The 10,904-nt window shown below is 44.7% G+C and overlaps 1 protein-coding gene across 1 annotated transcript in view; it reads left to right on the top strand.

Moving 5' to 3' along the window:
- The first annotated feature begins 664 nt into the window (after positions 1-664).
- TRAF3IP3 (TRAF3 interacting protein 3) overlaps positions 665-10,904 on the top strand; it is a 116,570-nt gene continuing 106,330 nt past the window's right edge. The window contains exon 1 of the mRNA XM_040337514.1: positions 665-806. The gene's annotated coding sequence lies outside the window, so the exon portion shown is untranslated. The remainder of the gene's footprint in view (positions 807-10,904) is intronic.

Here is a 10,904-nt window from a genome sequence, read left to right as displayed (position 1 = left end):
CAGAGGGACTGGCAGGATCACCAGGAATTTTACACAAAGGAAGCAATATAAAGAGAACAGAATACTTTTTATACAAGTACATGGCACAGCAGGCACGTATCAGGAATAAGAAATGTTGGGTCAACATGCTGTATTCTTTCATGGTTTTAGGCAAAGTTTAGATGTACGGTTGAGGTGGGGGGGGGGGGGCACAAAATGCAATAGGCAGTGGATCAGGGTGTTCACATGTCATGGTCATGATGCTTTGCACCTGCAGCAAAGTTTACCCAACATGTAGATTGTTGCCCACCAATTGCTAGATATTGAAGCAAATGGGGAAACGCCGCCGACGCATTTGTCAGCAAGAATGGGGTCAAAACAGGTGGTTAGGGTCTACCTTTACTCTTCCCTTTGTATCACTTTAAAATATCACTTTTTTTAATACGGCTGAGTACTGTGATGGATACAGACAGACTTTCTCCATTTTGTGTAGTCATGTCATACAAACACAAACAGACAGAAAAAAAAGTTTGTTTGATCGTCTTTAAAATGTGTACAGCTGGAACTCAAGGAGTTAACCTAAAGAAGGCAGTGTCGCTCAAGACAAATACTGAAAGGAGGAAAGAGTAGAGAGGAGAGGCGGAAAGGCTGATGTTGCGGCTTTCTTAATTTCCTGTTTTAAACAAAAATGCAAAGTGACAAGTGAGTGAGGTGATCAATGTAAAAGTGTCTCGTGTAATGCAGCCCTGAGAGAGAAAAGAGCCGTTCTAAAGAGTGCGGACATTCATTTTGTCACCTAACTGAAGTGCGCAGGTGACAACATAGCAGTAAGTGTCATGTATAAAGCATTTTGTGGGCACAAAGTCAATGAAAGGTAGGACTTTAGATTCATTTTGTTTCTTGAATAGTTGTTTTATGCTCCTGTAGTGTCAGTTTACTATCACTTAATGGAATTGGGTAGAAGAGTTGGTGAATGACCTGTAAGATCTACTGTATAGACCTTCACATCTCCTCTTCTTACAAATCAGCCCCCCTCTGCTGCAACTTTAATACAAAATACAGGAAAAACCTTAGAGACCCCCGGCGTTATGTCTGCGTGATCTGGAAACTCTTACCCACCATATTCCTTGAGAGTGATCCAACGCTTCATTGTTAGTCCAAAACTGAAATGTCTCTTATGCCGTGTACACACCATCACTTTATGTGATGAAAAAAAACCACGTTTTTAAAAACATCAATTAAAATGACCGTGTGTGGGGAAAACGTTGTTTTTGTGAAAAACGGAAAAAAAATAATTGAAGCATGCTTCAATTTTTTGTGTCGTTTTTCAAAACAGCGTTTATTGTGTCAATTAAAATGACCGTGTGTAGGCTAAAACTACGTTTAAAACAACGTTTTTAAACCCATGCATGCTCAGAAGCAAGTTAGGACGCGAGTTTGAATGGAACAGAGTGCCGTCGTACGTGCTGAACGTAACCGCTCTTTGCTAGAGCTTTTGGAAAAAACGATGGTGTGTATGCTACGTCGTTTTTGAAAATGAAGTTTGAAAAACGTTTTTTTTCATCACATAAAACGTCGTTTTTTTCTATCACAAAAAACGACCGTTTGTACGCGGCATTAGGGTGGACTGCAAACTGTGCTTGGATTCAAGCTATATATATTCTTAATTTGCATACTCTGAAAATGTAAAAATGATATTTGGGTAGAACAGCATGCTCAGGTTTGTTTGATAATGCATTACAAGCAGCAATGGTATACGCTGATCAATACCAACCATATAAAGTTCACTGAAGTTTTATATAAAGTACCCTGTATCCTAGGACTGCATGCCCTCTAATAAGCAAAGATTATTTGCACCTCACTGAAGCAGGTATTTGTTTCATGTTTGAACTAAATTTTAATTTCCTTACTTAGTTATATAAGCAGTTTGGAATTTGCTCGTCAGTATAGATAGGACATTGAAATAAATAATTTTCCCTACTTTACTAATGGTTTGTAATGGTTTGGCGGCTGATAAAACTATAATATTATCAGACATTCACCTCAAGTGTCCTGCATCTGCATTGTATGTATATATATGTTTGGCATAAACTTTTTTTTTTTTTTTTTTATACACTTCTTATGACCCCTTCTGTGTCCCCAATGGGGAGATCCCACCCCCCAGGTCATATACTGTTGCGTTTTAGTTCGCTAAATAACATAACATTTACAAATCTCCCAACGTATATTTTATTTTAACAGCCATCTGAAAATGCCTGAAAAGGGGCAAAGGGGCTGCATCTGGTTCAATGTAGTGGCTATTCTGAAGGTTTTTTTTCATTGAAGGGATGTTGAGCAAGAGGCAGATGACAGGACCACTCACTCAGCAAATTTCATCAGGTTCATGAAATTCGTACAATGTATGGCCAGCTTTAGTCCTGCTGACCACTGTCTTACATACAGAAAGTGATGGAAAAGCCCAAAAATGTTGTCACAGAAACAGAAGTTTAGGGGGGAATCTTCCAATGGGAACACCCATTCACGTGACAACTGTCTGATGCCTAGTACACACGACAGGGATTTCTGATGGGAAAAGGTCTGTCGGAAATCCAGAGGGGAAAACCGAGAACCCGCTCTCTACTTTCCCCCCATACAATCGGTTTTCCCGACGGGAAAACTCAGATGAGAGCTTTTCCTCGGGAATCCCGACTGAGTCCATCTGAGTTTTTCCCCACAGAAAAAGTGGCAAAAATGACCGGTTTCTGCTACACATGGCCAGGTTTTCTGACAGGAAAAAGTCAGTCAGGTATTCTGGCGGGAAAAAAGAGAGCTGGTTCTCTTTTTGTTGTCCGGCGGGTTTGGCAGTTTTCCCGTCGAAAAAAACTGCGAGGAAGCGTACACACGGCCGGGATTCCTGTATACGAGGCATAAGACATTTTATCCCGTCACTATGGAGAGACTTTATCTTGTATACTGTTATGTCTACAGGACATTACATAAAAGACTGTTTCCTCAATGGGAATCATATAAAAAAAAAGGAACCGAAAAGGGTTTCAGCACCTTTCTTTGGAGAAATTTCCTCTTACTTCCTGCTGGATCAGATAGGAAGTGCAGGAAACCCTTCCTGATAGGGCACAGACAGCAGAATAAAAACTAGGTGAGGGTTTTAAGGCATAAATATCCTATCCTGTTTTTTCACTGTTCTGTCCCCTGAAGGACAAAGTGCATGTAGCACTTTATCCCATGTTGCTAGTTACTACCCAAGCCTAGATTTGAGGTTCAACATTTCCTGAGAGAAGTAGTGGCAGGCAGAACGAAGAGGGAAAAAAAAAGCATGCCATCCTCCCATCCTATGTACTTTGTCCCATTGAGGGCAGAACAGTGAGAAGAAAAAAATGATAATCATTTCATAACCTATGAAAAACTTAAAAAAAAAAAGTTTGACTTTACGTAAACTTTATTGTACCTTTAATAAACCCATATTTACCAAGTATTCCCTAGTGTAAGTCACAATATATTTTTTACCCCTTGACCCACATATTGCATTTAAAAGTTAGTCCCTTAATGTAGTTCTAAAGGCCCCTTGTTTTTTACCTTCACGCATTCTATGCATGAAGCCTTCTGGGTGCAGCTCACCTCCCCAGCCCCCCTGATACTTACCTGATCCCCATCTCAATCCAGCGATGTGCATGAGAGCAGCAGCTGTCCTGGGTCTCTCTCCTCATTGGCTCACACAGTAGCAGGAGCCATTGTTTCCTGCTGCTGTCAAACACAGCCAGTGATCTAATGAGGCGAGAGCAGATGGAGAGGCCGAGCCGGGATCTGTGGGTGAATGGAAACACAGAATGTGGCTCGGGAGCAAGCCTGCTCGAGTGCACCCATAGCAAGAGGCTTGTTATTGGAGGCACTCAACAGGGGGTAGGAGACAGGACCGCTGCCAGGGTGCCTCTCATACAGCCCGACTCAAGGGCCACTGGAGTTGCAACAGTGGCCGCCAGAGCGCGGTGAGGTAAGAGTGCCAGCAATATCTTCACTTGGTCGGAGAGGTGTGTGGCAGGTGCGTCACCAGAGCTGGGCCGAATGGTTGAAGCAGTGGTTGGCAGCAGGACAGCAGATGCAGGCACACAATGGATGTAGGACCAGCGTCACAAGGCACTGTGCAGAGCAGGACAGATGAATAACTAAATACAGGGTCAGACAAGCCAGGTCAGCAACGGATGATCAGATACAAGCATAAATGGCAGGCAGAGAATAGTCAATGTGCAGGCAGAGGTTGGCAACAGGATATTAGGCAGATGAAAAATATAAAAAAACTCTTAAAAAGGCAAGTGGAGGTCAGGATAGGTAAAGAGCAAGCTTGGTCATCATAAGCCGTGTCAAACACAGGAATCAAACAGAGATTACAGGAATGGGTATACAGGTAAAGCTGCAGATCAGACAGCAAAGCATTAGTGCAGCTGCTGCCTTTATATAGGCCATTTTGCACCAGCGTCAATGGTTAACATGCACACACATGCGCATATGCGTGCTAATATTTTCGAAACATGCACGTTCGCTTATGCCCAGGAACACAGGCACCTGTAGGAGCGCATCTGCGCATGCGTATCCGCCTCTGCTTCGGAAATTTGGCTATGCTATGGCCAGACAAATTGTTCTAACGCTTAGGTTTGCAATTGAGTCAATGGGCCCGATTTATTAAAATGTGAGACAAAATAAGTTGAATTCTCTATAGTTACAATTTCTTCAAGTTCCAATCAGTTTGAAAAAAAAGCTTTACTGATATATTTTTAGTAAATGCAAGTTTAGTTCAATCAGCTTTTACAGATTACTAAATGAGGCCCATGATATTGAGCAGTCCACACGCATATGGATTTTTTAAATTACCGGTATATTTTGATAAGAAAATGTGATCTATTAATATATTATTTATTTTCATTAGAGCTGAATTTATTTATATAAAACAAGGTACCTACAGCTGTCAGCATGAGGAAAGGAATTCCGATAACCGGCTTCTGTTTACCTTAGTGATCAGCTGTGATTGGACACAGCTGATCATGTGGTAAAGAGCCGCTGATTGGCTCTCTACCTCAGTCTATGATCAGTAGAGCCTGGAGGACATATGATGGCCTCCCAGAAGTGGACCGCACTGTAGCCTTCTGGCTGATGTTTAGTGTGCAGACCGGACTCCTCCCCCCCTCCTTTCTGCACTTCACTGCAAAGACAGACACCTGCTGCAGGAAGTGACACCGAGAAGGAGCCAGTAATCCACAGGTAAAGTTAACATACCTGGTGAAAATTGAGGCTGTGGCAGGGAGAGAGCGAACAGGACAGGAATAAGGTGGCTGTGAGGTGGGCTGTGTGCTTCGCTCCATCAAACACTGACATGACGGGAACAGGCTGGTCTGCATGTTAGAGATCAATAGAAGCCATCACTCCTCAGGGCTCTCTGTAGGGGGCACTCTGAAGGTACTATCTTAGTACCTCCAGAGTTCCCCCTTTACATCCTCCAGAGTGCCCCCTGACATCCTCTAGAGTGTCCCTTTAAATTCTCCTCCAGAGTTCCCCCTTAGTAAAGTAGAACTAAGGGGGCACTCTGGCAAAGGATGTAAGGGGGCACTCTGGCAAAGGATGTAAGGAAGCACTCTGGCAAAGGATGTAAGGGGGCACTCTGGCAAAGGATGTAAGGGGGCACTCTGGCAAAGGATGTAAGGGGGCACTCTGGCAAAGGATGTAAGGGGGCACTCTGGCAAAGGATGTAAGGGGGCACTCTGGCAAAGGATGTACGGGGGCACTCTGGCAAAGGATGTAAGGGGGCACTCTGGCAAAGGATGTAAGGGGGCACTCTGGCGGTACTAAGTTAGTATCTGGAGACACTGATGTAAGGAGACACTCTGGACAAGTATAGAAAAACAGGTGAATATACTCACAAACCAGTGCTTGCATCAGGGGTCAAGTCCTGGGGAAAAAAGTGTGGGAACTCCCACCCAAGATCCACTCCCCCACTAAAAATATAAAAATGATACGCTCATATGCATAATTACTAAACCGAATGTTTTTTTTTCCGATCCACTGTACCTTAATAATCCTTTATGTTACTGGCCACTTCCTGTATATGGATTCATCGGGTAGTGTATTCCGTCACTTCCTCGATGCCGCAAGCTCCCAGGAGACATTGTGGCATCGAGGAAGTGACGGAATACCCGCACACTACCCGATGAATCCATATACAGGAGGCGGCCAGTAACATAAAGGATTACTAATGTTCGCCTGCCCCTGACAGTGACTCGAGCTAGTGAAGGATTGGCTCGGGCGGCTCTGCTGCTCTAGTCCTGCAAAGGGAACTGAGTTCCTGCTGTGAAAAAAGTGCAGGAACTCCGTTCCCGCAGGACTTGAGCCCTGGCTTGCATCATAGCTTTATAACAACATCAATTGCTTAAGTCCATATGCGTGAATTCACAATGCTTGTAGACGCATCGGCTAACCCATTTCAAGGTTTCCCTCTTCTTCAGAGCCTTGTCTGGGTAGCTTTTAGTGTAGGTTAGGAGCTCTTTTGGTCCTGCTCTGTGCCTCTCAGGTCAGTACTGTCCATGATCAGAGTCTCATTTCATGCCTGAGTCTGAGGCTCTGAGCACGGACAGCACTGACCTGAGAGGCACGGAGCAGGACCAAAAAGAGCTCCTAACCTACACTAAAAGCTATCCAAACGACGTTCTGAAGCATAGGGAAACCTTGTAATTCAATAGCCGATGTGTCTACAAGCATTGTGAATTTGCGCATATGGTTGAAGTTGTGCTAAAGCAATCATTGGCTTGTGAGTATATTCACCTCCGTTTTTTACTATTCAATAAAAACATGTATAAAGGATAATGCGCTAGGCCTACGTGCCATCTGTGTTTTTACACTTGCAGTCTACTTGGACATCCCCAGTCCAAGTAGACTAGGCAATGAGGAGTACTTATCCACATACAGTATTTCACAAAAGTAAGTACACCCCTCACATTTTTGTAAATTTTTTTATTACATCTTTTCATGTGACAACACTGAAGAAATTATACTTTGCTACAATGTAAAGCAGTAAGTCCCCTCAAAAAAACTCAACACACAGCCATTAATGTCTAAACCGCTGGCAACAAAAGTGAATACACCCCAAAGTGAAAATGTCCAAATTGGGCCCAATTAGTCATGTGACTCTTTAGTGTTACACTGTATCAGGTGTGAATGGGGAGCAGGTGTGTTAAATTCACTCTCTCATACTGGTCAAAAGAAGTTATTTTTTATTTATTTTTTTAATCAAAAACTTTTGTATTGACAAAGATAGTAATTGACTGTACAGTACAATAATAAGACACGCAGAGTTATCCTAACACAGTCCTTTTGACATAAAGGGCCAGATTCAGAAAGACTTACGACGGGCGTATCAGTAGATACACCGTCGTAAGTCCTAATCTGAGCCCACGCAAATTTAAGCGTATGCTCATAATGAGATACGCTTAAAATGTTGCCAAGATACGACCGGCGTAAGGCACTTACACCGTCGTATCTTAGATGCATATTTACGCTGGCCGCTAGGTGGCGTTCCCGTTGTTAAATATGCAAATGAGCAAATACGCCGATTCATGAACGTACGCCAGGCCAACGTATCTGTTTACGTCATTTGCGTAAGACTTACGCCCAGCGTAACGTTACCCCTGCTAAGTATAGACGTCGGGACAGACGTAATTTACGTTGTTTGCGTAAGTCGATTCACAATTGAGCTGGGCGTAAGTTACGCTCACGTCGCTTTCATTGACAATTAGCAACGTGATTTGGAGCATGCACACTGGGATTCAGTCGCGACCGGCGCATGCGCAGTTCGTTCGGCGCGGGGACGCGCTTGATTTAAATGATACACGCCCCCTACCCGCCGAATTTGAATTCCGCCGGGTGATTTACGCTACGCCGCCTCAACTTTACAGGAAAGTGCTTTGTGAATAAAGCACCTGCCTGAAAAACTTGCGGCGTAACGTAAATGACATACGTTACGCCAATATAAAGATCCGCTCTCCTACCTGAATCTGGCCCAATGTATACACATATGTAGAAATAGATATAAAAAGGCAGTCACCTGTTAAGTAGCAAATATATAAAATATCAAATTAACTATGTTTATGTATAGAACATGAGAAAGGCCCCAAGCTCAGGCAAACACCACATGAGCTTTTAGTGGGTTTAAAATGGCAACAATCTATCCATGACTAACTGTGAAGGAGCGAGACTAGGGTTGTCTAGCCAGCTCTGCCAGATGAGGTTACATTTTTTGACCGCATTGCGATGTCGATAAGCCAGTTGTTCTTAAAGTAGAGTAGAGTTAACATAAATAATCCACTGAGCCTTGGTAGGCATGTTGGATTCCATCCAAAATATAGCTACTGACTTCCTTGCAAGGTATTTAGTAATAACCTAGTTACCATGATGTAGATACCTTTTGGATACATTTGAGGATCAATCGTGCCCAACAGACACACCAACGGAGTGAGGGGTATTGGTGTTTGAGTTATATCAGAGATAATCCGTATAACCTCCCCCCCTAATATCGTGTGCGTTTCGGACATCTACAGAACATGTGTATAAAGTCTTCTCTGTGAACTTTGCATTTCGGATAGAAGGGAGAATCGCTCTGACCCCAATCAAATGCTTTGATAAGTTCTGTGCAAAATGAATAGTTGTGAGAGTTTATGGAAAGCCGATACCGACACAACTGGAAGAGACTCCAGGGCCATATTCCACTGATCACCATCTATATCTCCTATATCAGTAATGCAATGAGCTCTACATTTAAAATAAAGCAGCGTCCTGAATGATCGATAACAATATTAAATACACTCCTGAGATCAGACCCCTGTGGGTAGTCGCTTGCATAACCTCCTGCAGCAGCAGGGAATGAGATACAGTTATAGTTGGTCACTGGAAGTTCAACATGGCACCTCATGGCACAGAACTCTGAGGATCTGAAAAAAAAAAAGAATTGTTGCTCTACATAAAGATGACATAGGCTATAAGAAGATTGCCAAGACCCTGAAACTTAGCTGCAGCATGGTGGCCAAGACCATACAGCGGTTTAACAGGACAGGTTCACTCAGAACAGGCCTCGCCTTGGTTGACCAAAGATGATGAGTGCACATGCTCAGCTACATATCCAGAGGTTGTCTTTGGGAAATAGATGTATGAGTGCTGCCAGCATTGCTGCAGAGGTTGAAGGGGTGGGGGGGGGGTCAGCCTGTCAGTGCTCAGACCAAACGCCACACACTGCATCAAATTTGTCTGCATGGAAGCCTCTTCTAAAGATGATGCACAAGAAAGCCTGCAAACAGTTTGCTGAAGACAAGCAGACTAAGGACAGGGATTACTGAAAACATGTCCTGTGGTCTGATAAAAAAAGATACAATTAGTTGCTTAAGATAGTGTCAAGCATGTGTGGCGGCAACCAGGTGAGGAGTACAAAAGACAAGCGTGTTTTGCCTACAGTCAAGCATGGTGGTGGAGTGTCATGGTCTGGGGCTACATGAGTGCTGCCGGAACTGGGGAGCTACAGTTCATTGAGGGAACCATGAATGCCAACATGCACTGTGACATACTGAAGCAGAGCATGATCCCCTCCCTTCGGAGACTGGGTCACAGGGCAGTGTTCCAACATGATAATGACTCCAAACAGTGGCAGTTCGTCCATAGAGGGCGTTGGAGCGCTGCCCCCTCTGGCTCTCACCGTCACTGAGTCTAATAACACGTTATTATGGCCGCTGCCCTATTCAGATGGTCGGCGCTCATGTCCGGCCATCTGAATAATGGCAGTTGGTTGGCTGTACGGAAGTGCCCATCAGAGCCAGCGGCTCTGATAGGCTTTCCGAGTACAGCCCTCAGCCTTCCAGATGCTTATCCAGGGAACGTACCGGGGTGCGTTCCTTGGATAAGACTGACAGGCGTCTCAGCCATTTAGGTTGGCCGGTTCTGGCTACCGGTAACCTGATTCAGCCAATCAGGTTACCGGTAGCCAGAACCGGCCAACCTAAATGGCTGAGACGCCTGTCAGTCATCGAGGGCGGTAGAAGAAATCGAGGGTCGTGGATGGCTGACTCCAGTAAAGGTAAGTTCCGGGCGGGGGGGAAAGGGGCACTTTACAGGGCACAGTCGCGAACCGGTGACGAAGGGCACAGTCAGTGACATCAATGGGCACAGTGGCGACAATAGGCACAGTGGGGACAATTGGCACAGCGGCATGAATGGGCACAGTGGCGACAATTAAAGGGCACAGTGACATCAACAGTGGCGACAATAGGGACAATTGGCACAGGGGCATGAATGGGCACAGTGGCGACAATTAAAGGGCACAGTGACATCAACAGTGGCTACAATAGGCACAGTGGGGACAATGGGCACAGTGGTGACAATTAAAGGGCACAGTGGCTGTGTTTGATGGCATGGCACAGTGGCTGCGTTTAATGGCATGGCACAGTGGTGCAAATTGATGGCACAGTGACTGCATTTGATGGCATGGCACAGTGACTGCATTTGATGGCATGGCACAGTGGTGCGAATTGATGGCACAGTGGCTGCGTTTAATGGCATGGCACAGTGGTGCAAATTGATGGCACAGTGACTGCATTTGATGGCATGGCACAGTGACTGCATTTGATGGCATGGCACAGTGGTGACAATTGATGGCACAGTGGCTGCGTTTGATGGCATGGAACAGTGGTGACAATTGATGGCACAGTGGCTGTGTTTGATGGCATGGCACAGTGGTGACAATTGATGGCACAGTGGCTGCATTTGATGGGCACAGTGAGGCTGCAATTTTTTTTTCTCGTTTGTGCCCCCCCCCCCAAAAAAATTTGAGCACCAGCCGCCACTGACCCCAAACACACCTCAAAGACAACCACTGCCTTTCTAAAGAAACTGAGGGTAAAGGT

The sequence above is a fragment of the Rana temporaria genome, chromosome 2 (assembly GCF_905171775.1).
Source record: "Rana temporaria chromosome 2, aRanTem1.1, whole genome shotgun sequence".
NCBI lineage: Eukaryota > Metazoa > Chordata > Amphibia > Anura > Ranidae > Rana > Rana temporaria.
Note: the sequence above shows the minus strand (reverse complement) of the source record. Positions and strands in the feature narration are given on the sequence as shown.